The sequence below is a fragment of the Lissotriton vulgaris genome, chromosome 9 (assembly GCF_964263255.1).
Source record: "Lissotriton vulgaris chromosome 9, aLisVul1.2, whole genome shotgun sequence".
NCBI classification, from domain to species: domain Eukaryota; kingdom Metazoa; phylum Chordata; class Amphibia; order Caudata; family Salamandridae; genus Lissotriton; species Lissotriton vulgaris.
The window spans coordinates 266,387,378-266,401,600 of record NC_141697.1 but is presented as its reverse complement, the minus strand read 5'-3'; positions in this window follow the sequence as shown (position 1 = coordinate 266,401,600).

Sequence of the window (14,223 nt, the reverse complement as noted above, 5' to 3'; positions counted from 1 at the left end):
CATTGCACCATCAGGATTCAAGCAAGCCGGGCCGAAGACGGCTGAAATGCCAGAAACCGGTCCCCGGTAGCTTGTTTCCTTCCCAGTGTAAGAATTGGCTTTTGTAGTTTGGTTTGCCCTGTTCCCATCATGCACTGGGACAGGAACAGACTAATTTGCATACAGCCAGGTTCTGAAACTGGGATGGTGCAGTGAGCTAAAAAACGGTGTTGGATCTAGCCCTGATCTCTTGACTGGGCGAGAGGATTCTGCTTAATTCAGAGACTCTGTCCCTCACCACCCCTTGTTGTAAATATTTTTGTCCACCCTAAGCGTGGAAGGGTATACTCAGATGTGAGTCCCTTGCTCATTGCACCATCAGGATTCAAGCAAGCCGGGCCGAAGACGGCTGAAATGCCAGAAACCGGTCCCCGGTAGCTTGTTTCCTTCCCAGTGTAAGAATTGGCTTTTGTAGTTTGGTTTGCCCTGTTCCCATCATGCACTGGGACAGGAACAGACTAATTTGCATACAGCCAGGTTCTGAAACTGGGATGGTGCAGTGAGCTAAAAAACGGTGTTGGATCTAGCCCTGATCTCTTGACTGGGCGAGAGTATTCTGCTTAATTCAGAGACTCTGTCCCTCACCACCCCTTGTTGTAAATATTTTTGTCCACCCTAAGCGTGGAAGGGTATACTCAGATGTGAGTCCCTTGCTCATTGCACCATCAGGATTCAAGCAAGCCGGGCCGAAGACGGCTGAAATGCCAGAAACCGGTCCCCGGTAGCTTGTTTCCTTCCCAGTGTAAGAATTGGCTTTTGTAGTTTGGTTTGCCCTGTTCCCATCATGCACTGGGACAGGTACAGACTAATTTGCATACAGCCAGGTTCTGAAACTGGGATGGTGCAGTGAGCTAAAAAACGGTGTTGGATCTAGCCCTGATCTCTTGACTGGGCGAGAGTATTCTGCTTAATTCAGAGACTCTGTCCCTCACCACCCCTTGTTGTAAATATTTTTGTCCACCCTAAGCGTGGAAGGGTATACTCAGATGTGAGTCCCTTGCTCATTGCACCATCAGGATTCAAGCAAGCCGGGCCGAAGACGGCTGAAATGCCAGAAACCGGTCCCCGGTAGCTTGTTTCCTTCCCAGTGTAAGAATTGGCTTTTGTAGTTTGGTTTGCCCTGCTCCCATCATGCACTGGGACAGGAACAGACTAATTTGCATACAGCCAGGTTCTGAAACTGGGATGGTGCAGTGAGCTAAAAAACGGTGTTGGATCTAGCCCTGATCTCTTGACTGGGCGAGAGTATTCTGCTTAATTCAGAGACTCTGTCCCTCACCACCCCTTGTTGTAAATATTTTTGTCCACCCTAAGCGTGGAAGGGTATACTCAGATGTGAGTCCCTTGCTCATTGCACCATCAGGATTCAAGCAAGCCGGGCCGAAGACGGCAGAAATGCCAGAAACCGGTCCCCGGTAGCTTGTTTCCTTCCCAGTGTAAGAATTGGCTTTTGTAGTTTGGTTTGCCCTGTTCCCATCATGCACTGGGACAGCAACAGACTAATTTGCATACAGCCAGGTTCTGAAACTGGGATGGTGCAGTGAGCTAAAAAACGGTGTTGGATCTAGCCCTGATCTCTTGACTGGGCGAGAGTATTCTGCTTAATTCAGAGACTCTGTCCCTCACCACCCCTTGTTGTAAATATTTTTGTCCACCCTAAGCGTGGAAGGGTATACTCAGATGTGAGTCCCTTGCTCATTGCACCATCAGGATTCAAGCAAGCCGGGCCGAAGACGGCTGAAATGCCAGAAACCGGTCCCCGGTAGCTTGTTTCCTTCCCAGTGTAAGAATTGGCTTTTGTAGTTTGGTTTGCCCTGTTCCCATCATGCACTGGGACAGGAACAGACTAATTTGCATACAGCCAGGTTCTGAAACTGGGATGGTGCAGTGAGCTAAAAAACGGTGTTGGATCTAGCCCTGATCTCTTGACTGGGCGAGAGTATTCTGCTTAATTCAGAGACTCTGTCCCTCACCACCCCTTGTTGTAAATATTTTTGTCCACCCTAAGCGTGGAAGGGTATACTCAGATGTGAGTCCCTTGCTCATTGCACCATCAGGATTCAAGCAAGCCGGGCCGAAGACGGCTGAAATGCCAGAAACCGGTCCCCGGTAGCTTGTTTCCTTCCCAGTGTAAGAATTGGCGTTTGTAGTTTGGTTTGCCCTGTTCCCATCATGCACTGGGACAGGAACAGACTAATTTGCCTACAGCCAGGTTCTGAAACTGGGATGGTGCAGTGAGCTAAAAAACGGTGTTGGATCTAGCCCTGATCCCTTGACTGGGCGAGAGTATTCTGCTTAATTCAGAGACTCTGTCCCTCACCACCCCTTGTTGTAAATATTTTTGTCCACCCTAAGCGTGGAAGGGTATACTCAGATGTGAGTCCCTTGCTCATTGCACCATCAGGATTCAAGCAAGCCGGGCCGAAGACGGCTGAAATGCCAGAAACCGGTCCCCGGTAGCTTGTTTCCTTCCCAGTGTAAGAATTGGCTTTTGTAGTTTGGTTTGCCCTGTTCCCATCATGCACTGGGACAGGAACAGACTAATTTGCATACAGCCAGGTTCTGAAACTGGGATGGTGCAGTGAGCTAAAAAACGGTGTTGGATCTAGCCCTGATCTCTTGACTGGGCGAGAGTATTCTGCTTAATTCAGAGACTCTGTCCCTCACCACCCCTTGTTGTAAATATTTTTGTCCACCCTAAGCGTGGAAGGGTATACTCAGATGTGAGTCCCTTGCTCATTGCACCATCAGGATTCAAGCAAGCCGGGCCGAAGACGGCTGAAATGCCAGAAACCAGTCCCCGGTAGCTTGTTTCCTTCCCAGTGTAAGAATTGGCTTTTGTAGTTTGGTTTGCCCTGTTCCCATCATGCACTGGGACAGGAACAGACTAATTTGCATACAGCCAGGTTCTGAAACTGGGATGGTGCAGTGAGCTAAAAAACGGTGTTGGATCTAGCCCTGATCTCTTGACTGGGCGAGAGTATTCTGCTTAATTCAGAGACTCTGTCCCTCACCACCCCTTGTTGTAAATATTTTTGTCCACCCTAAGCGTGGAAGGGTATACTCAGATGTGAGTCCCTTGCTCATTGCACCATCAGGATTCAAGCAAGCCGGGCCGAAGACGGCTGAAATGCCAGAAACCGGTCCCCGGTAGCTTGTTTCCTTCCCAGTGTAAGAATTGGCTTTTGTAGTTTGGTTTGCCCTGTTCCCATCATGCACTGGGACAGGAACAGACTAATTTGCATACAGCCAGGTTCTGAAACTGGGATGGTGCAGTGAGCTAAAAAACGGTGTTGGATCTAGCCCTGATCTCTTGACTGGGCGAGAGTATTCTGCTTAATTCAGAGACTCTGTCCCTCACCACCCCTTGTTGTAAATATTTTTGTCCACCCTAAGCGTGGAAGGGTATACTCAGATGTGAGTCCCTTGCTCATTGCACCATCAGGATTCAAGCAAGTCGGGCCGAAGACGGCTGAAATGCCAGAAACCGGTCCCCGGTAGCTTGTTTCCTTCCCAGTGTAAGAATTGGCTTTTGTAGTTTGGTTTGCCCTGTTCCCATCATGCACTGGGACAGGAACAGACTAATTTGCATACAGCCAGGTTCTGAAACTGGGATGGTGCAGTGAGCTAAAAAACGGTGTTGGATCTAGCCCTGATCTCTTGACTGGGCGAGAGTATTCTGCTTAATTCAGAGACTCTGTCCCTCACCACCCCTTGTTGTAAATATTTTTGTCCACCCTAAGCGTGGAAGGGTATACTCAGATGTGAGTCCCTTGCTCATTGCACCATCAGGATTCAAGCAAGCCGGGCCGAAGACGGCTGAAATGCCAGAAACCGGTCCCCGGTAGCTTGTTTCCTTCCCAGTGTAAGAATTGGCTTTTGTAGTTTGGTTTGCCCTGTTCCCATCATGCACTGGGACAGGTACAGACTAATTTGCATACAGCCAGGTTCTGAAACTGGGATGGTGCAGTGAGCTAAAAAACGGTGTTGGATCTAGCCCTGATCTCTTGACTGGGCGAGTGTATTCTGCTTAATTCAGAGACTCTGTCCCTCACCACCCCTTGTTGTAAATATTTTTGTCCACCCTAAGCGTGGAAGGGTATACTCAGATGTGAGTCCCTTGCTCATTGCACCATCAGGATTCAAGCAAGCCGGGCCGAAGACGGCTGAAATGCCAGGAACCGGTCCCCGGTAGCTTGTTTCCTTCCCAGTGTAAGAATTGGCTTTTGTAGTTTGGTTTGCCCTGTTCCCATCATGCACTGGGACAGGAACAGACTAATTTGCATACAGCCAGGTTCTGAAACTGGGATGGTGCAGTGAGCTAAAAAACGGTGTTGGATCTAGCCCTGATCTCTTGACTGGGCGAGAGTATTCTGCTTAATTCAGAGACTCTGTCCCTCACCACCCCTTGTTGTAAATATTTTTGTCCACCCTAAGCGTGGAAGGGTATACTCAGATGTGAGTCCCTTGCTCATTGCACCATCAGGATTCAAGCAAGCCGGGCCGAAGACGGCTGAAATGCCAGAAACCGGTCCCCGGTAGCTTGTTTCCTTCCCAGTGTAAGAATTGGCTTTTGTAGTTTGGTTTGCCCTGTTCCCATCATGCACTGGGACAGGAACAGACTAATTTGCATACAGCCAGGTTCTGAAACTGGGATGGTGCAGTGAGCTAAAAAACGGTGTTGGATCTAGCCCTGATCTCTTGACTGGGCGAGAGTATTCTGCTTAATTCAGAGACTCTGTCCCTCACCACCCCTTGTTGTAAATATTTTTGTCCACCCTAAGCGTGGAAGGGTATACTCAGATGTGAGTCCCTTGCTCATTGCACCATCAGGATTCAAGCAAGCCGGGCCGAAGACGGCTGAAATGCCAGAAACCGGTCCCCGGTAGCTTGTTTCCTTCCCAGTGTAAGAATTGGCTTTTGTAGTTTGGTTTGCCCTGTTCCCATCATGCACTGGGACAGGAACAGACTAATTTGCATACAGCCAGGTTCTGAAACTGGGATGGTGCAGTGAGCTAAAAAACGGTGTTGGATCTAGCCCTGATCTCTTGACTGGGCGAGAGTATTCTGCTTAATTCAGAGACTCTGTCCCTCACCACCCCTTGTTGTAAATATTTTTGTCCACCCTAAGCGTGGAAGGGTATACTCAGATGTGAGTCCCTTGCTCATTGCACCATCAGGATTCAAGCAAGTCGGGCCGAAGACGGCTGAAATGCCAGAAACCGGTCCCCAGTAGCTTGTTTCCTTCCCAGTGTAAGAATTGGCTTTTGTAGTTTGGTTTGCCCTGTTCCCATCATGCACTGGGACAGGAACAGACTAATTTGCATACAGCCAGGTTCTGAAACTGGGATGGTGCAGTGAGCTAAAAAACGGTGTTGGATCTAGCCCTGATCTCTTGACTGGGCGAGAGTATTCTGCTTAATTCAGAGACTCTGTCCCTCACCACCCCTTGTTGTAAATATTTTTGTCCACCCTAAGCGTGGAAGGGTATACTCAGATGTGAGTCCCTTGCTCATTGCACCATCAGGATTCAAGCAAGCCGGGCCGAAGACGGCTTAAATGCCAGAAACTGGTCCCCGGTAGCTTGTTTCCTTCCCAGTGTAAGAATTGGCTTTTGTAGTTTGGTTTGCCCTGTTCCCATCATGCACTGGGACAGGAACAGACTAATTTGCATACAGCCAGGTTCTGAAACTGGGATGGTGCAGTGAGCTAAAAAACGGTGTTGGATCTAGCCCTGATCTCTTGACTGGGCGAGAGTATTCTGCTTAATTCAGAGACTCTGTCCCTCACCACCCCTTGTTGTAAATATTTTTGTCCACCCTAAGCGTGGAAGGGTATACTCAGATGTGAGTCCCTTGCTCATTGCACCATCAGGATTCAAGCAAGCCGGGCCGAAGACGGCTGAAATGCCAGAAACCGGTCCCCGGTAGCTTGTTTCCTTCCCAGTGTAAGAATTGGCTTTTGTAGTTTGGTTTGCCCTGTTCCCATCATGCACTGGGACAGGTACAGACTAATTTGCATACAGCCAGGTTCTGAAACTGGGATGGTGCAGTGAGCTAAAAAACGGTGTTGGATCTAGCCCTGATCTCTTGACTGGGCGAGAGTATTCTGCTTAATTCAGAGACTCTGTCCCTCACCACCCCTTGTTGTAAATATTTTTGTCCACCCTAAGCGTGGAAGGGTATACTCAGATGTGAGTCCCTTGCTCATTGCACCATCAGGATTCAAGCAAGCCGGGCCGAAGACGGCTGAAATGCCAGGAACCGGTCCCCGGTAGCTTGTTTCCTTCCCAGTGTAAGAATTGGCTTTTGTAGTTTGGTTTGCCCTGCTCCCATCATGCACTGGGACAGGAACAGACTAATTTGCATACAGCCAGGTTCTGAAACTGGGATGGTGCAGTGAGCTAAAAAACGGTGTTGGATCTAGCCCTGATCTCTTGACTGGGCGAGAGTATTCTGCTTAATTCAGAGACTCTGTCCCTCACCACCCCTTGTTGTAAATATTTTTGTCCACCCTAAGCGTGGAAGGGTATACTCAGATGTGAGTCCCTTGCTCATTGCACCATCAGGATTCAAGCAAGCCGGGCCGAAGACGGCAGAAATGCCAGAAACCGGTCCCCGGTAGCTTGTTTCCTTCCCAGTGTAAGAATTGGCTTTTGTAGTTTGGTTTGCCCTGTTCCCATCATGCACTGGGACAGCAACAGACTAATTTGCATACAGCCAGGTTCTGAAACTGGGATGGTGCAGTGAGCTAAAAAACGGTGTTGGATCTAGCCCTGATCTCTTGACTGGGCGAGAGTATTCTGCTTAATTCAGAGACTCTGTCCCTCACCACCCCTTGTTGTAAATATTTTTGTCCACCCTAAGCGTGGAAGGGTATACTCAGATGTGAGTCCCTTGCTCATTGCACCATCAGGATTCAAGCAAGCCGGGCCGAAGACGGCTGAAATGCCAGAAACCGGTCCCCGGTAGCTTGTTTCCTTCCCAGTGTAAGAATTGGCTTTTGTAGTTTGGTTTGCCCTGTTCCCATCATGCACTGGGACAGGAACAGACTAATTTGCATACAGCCAGGTTCTGAAACTGGGATGGTGCAGTGAGCTAAAAAACGGTGTTGGATCTAGCCCTGATCTCTTGACTGGGCGAGAGTATTCTGCTTAATTCAGAGACTCTGTCCCTCACCACCCCTTGTTGTAAATATTTTTGTCCACCCTAAGCGTGGAAGGGTATACTCAGATGTGAGTCCCTTGCTCATTGCACCATCAGGATTCAAGCAAGCCGGGCCGAAGACGGCTGAAATGCCAGAAACCGGTCCCCGGTAGCTTGTTTCCTTCCCAGTGTAAGAATTGGCGTTTGTAGTTTGGTTTGCCCTGTTCCCATCATGCACTGGGACAGGAACAGACTAATTTGCATACAGCCAGGTTCTGAAACTGGGATGGTGCAGTGAGCTAAAAAACGGTGTTGGATCTAGCCCTGATCCCTTGACTGGGCGAGAGTATTCTGCTTAATTCAGAGACTCTGTCCCTCACCACCCCTTGTTGTAAATATTTTTGTCCACCCTAAGCGTGGAAGGGTATACTCAGATGTGAGTCCCTTGCTCATTGCACCATCAGGATTCAAGCAAGCCGGGCCGAAGACGGCTGAAATGCCAGAAACCGGTCCCCGGTAGCTTGTTTCCTTCCCAGTGTAAGAATTGGCTTTTGTAGTTTGGTTTGCCCTGTTCCCATCATGCACTGGGACAGGAACAGACTAATTTGCATACAGCCAGGTTCTGAAACTGGGATGGTGCAGTGAGCTAAAAAACGGTGTTGGATCTAGCCCTGATCTCTTGACTGGGCGAGAGTATTCTGCTTAATTCAGAGACTCTGTCCCTCACCACCCCTTGTTGTAAATATTTTTGTCCACCCTAAGCGTGGAAGGGTATACTCAGATGTGAGTCCCTTGCTCATTGCACCATCAGGATTCAAGCAAGCCGGGCCGAAGACGGCTGAAATGCCAGAAACCAGTCCCCGGTAGCTTGTTTCCTTCCCAGTGTAAGAATTGGCTTTTGTAGTTTGGTTTGCCCTGTTCCCATCATGCACTGGGACAGGAACAGACTAATTTGCATACAGCCAGGTTCTGAAACTGGGATGGTGCAGTGAGCTAAAAAACGGTGTTGGATCTAGCCCTGATCTCTTGACTGGGCGAGAGTATTCTGCTTAATTCAGAGACTCTGTCCCTCACCACCCCTTGTTGTAAATATTTTTGTCCACCCTAAGCGTGGAAGGGTATACTCAGATGTGAGTCCCTTGCTCATTGCACCATCAGGATTCAAGCAAGCCGGGCCGAAGACGGCTGAAATGCCAGAAACCGGTCCCCGGTAGCTTGTTTCCTTCCCAGTGTAAGAATTGGCTTTTGTAGTTTGGTTTGCCCTGTTCCCATCATGCACTGGGACAGGAACAGACTAATTTGCATACAGCCAGGTTCTGAAACTGGGATGGTGCAGTGAGCTAAAAAACGGTGTTGGATCTAGCCCTGATCTCTTGACTGGGCGAGAGTATTCTGCTTAATTCAGAGACTCTGTCCCTCACCACCCCTTGTTGTAAATATTTTTGTCCACCCTAAGCGTGGAAGGGTATACTCAGATGTGAGTCCCTTGCTCATTGCACCATCAGGATTCAAGCAAGTCGGGCCGAAGACGGCTGAAATGCCAGAAACCGGTCCCCGGTAGCTTGTTTCCTTCCCAGTGTAAGAATTGGCTTTTGTAGTTTGGTTTGCCCTGTTCCCATCATGCACTGGGACAGGAACAGACTAATTTGCATACAGCCAGGTTCTGAAACTGGGATGGTGCAGTGAGCTAAAAAACGGTGTTGGATCTAGCCCTGATCTCTTGACTGGGCGAGAGTATTCTGCTTAATTCAGAGACTCTGTCCCTCACCACCCCTTGTTGTAAATATTTTTGTCCACCCTAAGCGTGGAAGGGTATACTCAGATGTGAGTCCCTTGCTCATTGCACCATCAGGATTCAAGCAAGCCGGGCCGAAGACGGCTGAAATGCCAGGAACCGGTCCCCGGTAGCTTGTTTCCTTCCCAGTGTAAGAATTGGCTTTTGTAGTTTGGTTTGCCCTGTTCCCATCATGCACTGGGACAGGAACAGACTAATTTGCATACAGCCAGGTTCTGAAACTGGGATGGTGCAGTGAGCTAAAAAACGGTGTTGGATCTAGCCCTGATCTCTTGACTGGGCGAGAGTATTCTGCTTAATTCAGAGACTCTGTCCCTCACCACCCCTTGTTGTAAATATTTTTGTCCACCCTAAGCGTGGAAGGGTATACTCAGATGTGAGTCCCTTGCTCATTGCACCATCAGGATTCAAGCAAGCCGGGCCGAAGACGGCTGAAATGCCAGAAACCGGTCCCCGGTAGCTTGTTTCCTTCCCAGTGTAAGAATTGGCTTTTGTAGTTTGGTTTGCCCTGTTCCCATCATGCACTGGGACAGGAACAGACTAATTTGCATACAGCCAGGTTCTGAAACTGGGATGGTGCAGTGAGCTAAAAAACGGTGTTGGATCTAGCCCTGATCTCTTGACTGGGCGAGAGTATTCTGCTTAATTCAGAGACTCTGTCCCTCACCACCCCTTGTTGTAAATATTTTTGTCCACCCTAAGCGTGGAAGGGTATACTCAGATGTGAGTCCCTTGCTCATTGCACCATCAGGATTCAAGCAAGCCGGGCCGAAGACGGCTGAAATGCCAGAAACCGGTCCCCGGTAGCTTGTTTCCTTCCCAGTGTAAGAATTGGCTTTTGTAGTTTGGTTTGCCCTGTTCCCATCATGCACTGGGACAGGAACAGACTAATTTGCATACAGCCAGGTTCTGAAACTGGGATGGTGCAGTGAGCTAAAAAACGGTGTTGGATCTAGCACTGATCTCTTGACTGGGCGAGAGTATTCTGCTTAATTCAGAGACTCTGTCCCTCACCACCCCTTGTTGTAAATATTTTTGTCCACCCTAAGCGTGGAAGGGTATACTCAGATGTGAGTCCCTTGCTCATTGCACCATCAGGATTCAAGCAAGTCGGGCCGAAGACGGCTGAAATGCCAGAAACCGGTCCCCAGTAGCTTGTTTCCTTCCCAGTGTAAGAATTGGCTTTTGTAGTTTGGTTTGCCCTGTTCCCATCATGCACTGGGACAGGAACAGACTAATTTGCATACAGCCAGGTTCTGAAACTGGGATGGTGCAGTGAGCTAAAAAACGGTGTTGGATCTAGCCCTGATCTCTTGACTGGGCGAGAGTATTCTGCTTAATTCAGAGACTCTGTCCCTCACCACCCCTTGTTGTAAATATTTTTGTCCACCCTAAGCGTGGAAGGGTATACTCAGATGTGAGTCCCTTGCTCATTGCACCATCAGGATTCAAGCAAGCCGGGCCGAAGACGGCTTAAATGCCAGAAACTGGTCCCCGGTAGCTTGTTTCCTTCCCAGTGTAAGAATTGGCTTTTGTAGTTTGGTTTGCCCTGTTCCCATCATGCACTGGGACAGGAACAGACTAATTTGCATACAGCCAGGTTCTGAAACTGGGATGGTGCAGTGAGCTAAAAAACGGTGTTGGATCTAGCCCTGATCTCTTGACTGGGCGAGAGTATTCTGCTTAATTCAGAGACTCTGTCCCTCACCACCCCTTGTTGTAAATATTTTTGTCCACCCTAAGCGTGGAAGGGTATACTCAGATGTGAGTCCCTTGCTCATTGCACCATCAGGATTCAAGCAAGCCGGGCCGAAGACGGCTGAAATGCCAGAAACCGGTCCCCGGTAGCTTGTTTCCTTCCCAGTGTAAGAATTGGCTTTTGTAGTTTGGTTTGCCCTGTTCCCATCATGCACTGGGACAGGTACAGACTAATTTGCATACAGCCAGGTTCTGAAACTGGGATGGTGCAGTGAGCTAAAAAACGGTGTTGGATCTAGCCCTGATCTCTTGACTGGGCGAGAGTATTCTGCTTAATTCAGAGACTCTGTCCCTCACCACCCCTTGTTGTAAATATTTTTGTCCACCCTAAGCGTGGAAGGGTATACTCAGATGTGAGTCCCTTGCTCATTGCACCATCAGGATTCAAGCAAGCCGGGCCGAAGACGGCTGAAATGCCAGGAACCGGTCCCCGGTAGCTTGTTTCCTTCCCAGTGTAAGAATTGGCTTTTGTAGTTTGGTTTGCCCTGTTCCCATCATGCACTGGGACAGGAACAGACTAATTTGCATACAGCCAGGTTCTGAAACTGGGATGGTGCAGTGAGCTAAAAAACGGTGTTGGATCTAGCCCTGATCTCTTGACTGGGCGAGAGTATTCTGCTTAATTCAGAGACTCTGTCCCTCACCACCCCTTGTTGTAAATATTTTTGTCCACCCTAAGCGTGGAAGGGTATACTCAGATGTGAGTCCCTTGCTCATTGCACCATCAGGATTCAAGCAAGCCGGGCCGAAGACGGCTGAAATGCCAGAAACCGGTCCCCGGTAGCTTGTTTCCTTCCCAGTGTAAGAATTGGCTTTTGTAGTTTGGTTTGCCCTGTTCCCATCATGCACTGGGACAGGAACAGACTAATTTGCATACAGCCAGGTTCTGAAACTGGGATGGTGCAGTGAGCTAAAAAACGGTGTTGGATCTAGCCCTGATCTCTTGACTGGGCGAGAGTATTCTGCTTAATTCAGAGACTCTGTCCCTCACCACCCCTTGTTGTAAATATTTTTGTCCACCCTAAGCGTGGAAGGGTATACTCAGATGTGAGTCCCTTGCTCATTGCACCATCAGGATTCAAGCAAGCCGGGCCGAAGACGGCTGAAATGCCAGAAACCGGTCCCCGGTAGCTTGTTTCCTTCCCAGTGTAAGAATTGGCTTTTGTAGTTTGGTTTGCCCTGTTCCCATCATGCACTGGGACAGCAACAGCCTAATTTGCATACAGCCAGGTTCTGAAACTGGGATGGTGCAGTGAGCTAAAAAACGGTGTTGGATCTAGCCCTGATCTCTTGACTGGGCGAGAGTATTCTGCTTAATTCAGAGACTCTGTCCCTCACCACCCCTTGTTGTAAATATTTTTGTCCACCCTAAGCGTGGAAGGGTATACTCAGATGTGAGTCCCTTGCTCATTGCACCATCAGGATTCAAGCAAGCCGGGCCGAAGACGGCTGAAATGCCAGAAACCAGTCCCCGGTAGCTTGTTTCCTTCCCAGTGTAAGAATTGGCTTTTGTAGTTTGGTTTGCCCTGTTCCCATCATGCACTGGGACAGGAACAGACTAATTTGCATACAGCCAGGTTCTGAAACTGGGATGGTGCAGTGAGCTAAAAAACGGTGTTGGATCTAGCCCTGATCTCTTGACTGGGCGAGAGTATTCTGCTTAATTCAGAGACTCTGTCCCTCACCACCCCTTGTTGTAAATATTTTTGTCCACCCTAAGCGTGGAAGGGTATACTCAGATGTGAGTCCCTTGCTCATTGCACCATCAGGATTCAAGCAAGCCGGGCCGAAGACGGCTGAAATGCCAGAAACCGGTCCCCGGTAGCTTGTTTCCTTCCCAGTGTAAGAATTGGCTTTTGTAGTTTGGTTTGCCCTGTTCCCATCATGCACTGGGACAGGAACAGACTAATTTGCATACAGCCAGGTTCTGAAACTGGGATGGTGCAGTGAGCTAAAAAACGGTGTTGGATCTAGCCCTGATCTCTTGACTGGGCGAGAGGATTCTGCTTAATTCAGAGACTCTGTCCCTCACCACCCCTTGTTGTAAATATTTTTGTCCACCCTAAGCGTGGAAGGGTATACTCAGATGTGAGTCCCTTGCTCATTGCACCATCAGGATTCAAGCAAGCCGGGCCGAAGACGGCTGAAATGCCAGAAACCGGTCCCCGGTAGCTTGTTTCCTTCCCAGTGTAAGAATTGGCTTTTGTAGTTTGGTTTGCCCTGTTCCCATCATGCACTGGGACAGGAACAGACTAATTTGCATACAGCCAGGTTCTGAAACTGGGATGGTGCAGTGAGCTAAAAAACGGTGTTGGATCTAGCCCTGATCTCTTGACTGGGCGAGAGTATTCTGCTTAATTCAGAGACTCTGTCCCTCACCACCCCTTGTTGTAAATATTTTTGTCCACCCTAAGCGTGGAAGGGTATACTCAGATGTGAGTCCCTTGCTCATTGCACCATCAGGATTCAAGCAAGCCGGGCCGAAGACGGCTGAAATGCCAGAAACCGGTCCCCGGTAGCTTGTTTCCTTCCCAGTGTAAGAATTGGCTTTTGTAGTTTGGTTTGCCCTGTTCCCATCATGCACTGGGACAGGAACAGACTAATTTGCATACAGCCAGGTTCTGAAACTGGGATGGTGCAGTGAGCTAAAAAACGGTGTTGGATCTAGCCCTGATCTCTTGACTGGGCGAGAGTATTCTGCTTAATTCAGAGACTCTGTCCCTCACCACCCCTTGTTGTAAATATTTTTGTCCACCCTAAGCGTGGAAGGGTATACTCAGATGTGAGTCCCTTGCTCATTGCACCATCAGGATTCAAGCAAGCCGGGCCGAAGACGGCTGAAATGCCAGAAACCGGTCCCCGGTAGCTTGTTTCCTTCCCAGTGTAAGAATTGGCTTTTGTAGTTTGGTTTGCCCTGTTCCCATCATGCACTGGGACAGGAACAGACTAATTTGCATACAGCCAGGTTCTGAAACTGGGATGGTGCAGTGAGCTAAAAAACGGTGTTGGATCTAGCCCTGATCTCTTGACTGGGCGAGAGTATTCTGCTTAATTCAGAGACTCTGTCCCTCACCACCCCTTGTTGTAAATATTTTTGTCCACCCTAAGCGTGGAAGGGTATACTCAGATGTGAGTCCCTTGCTCATTGCACCATCAGGATTCAAGCAAGCCGGGCCGAAGACGGCTGAAATGCCAGAAACCGGTCCCCGGTAGCTTGTTTCCTTCCCAGTGTAAGAATTGGCTTTTGTAGTTTGGTTTGCCCTGTTCCCATCATGCACTGGGACAGGAACAGACTAATTTGCATACAGCCAGGTTCTGAAACTGGGATGGTGCAGTGAGCTAAAAAACGGTGTTGGATCTAGCCCTGATCTCTTGACTGGGCGAGAGTATTCTGCTTAATTCAGAGACTCTGTCCCTCACCACCCCTTGTTGTAAATATTTTTGTCCACCCTAAGCGTGGAAGGGTATACTCAGATGTGAGTCCCT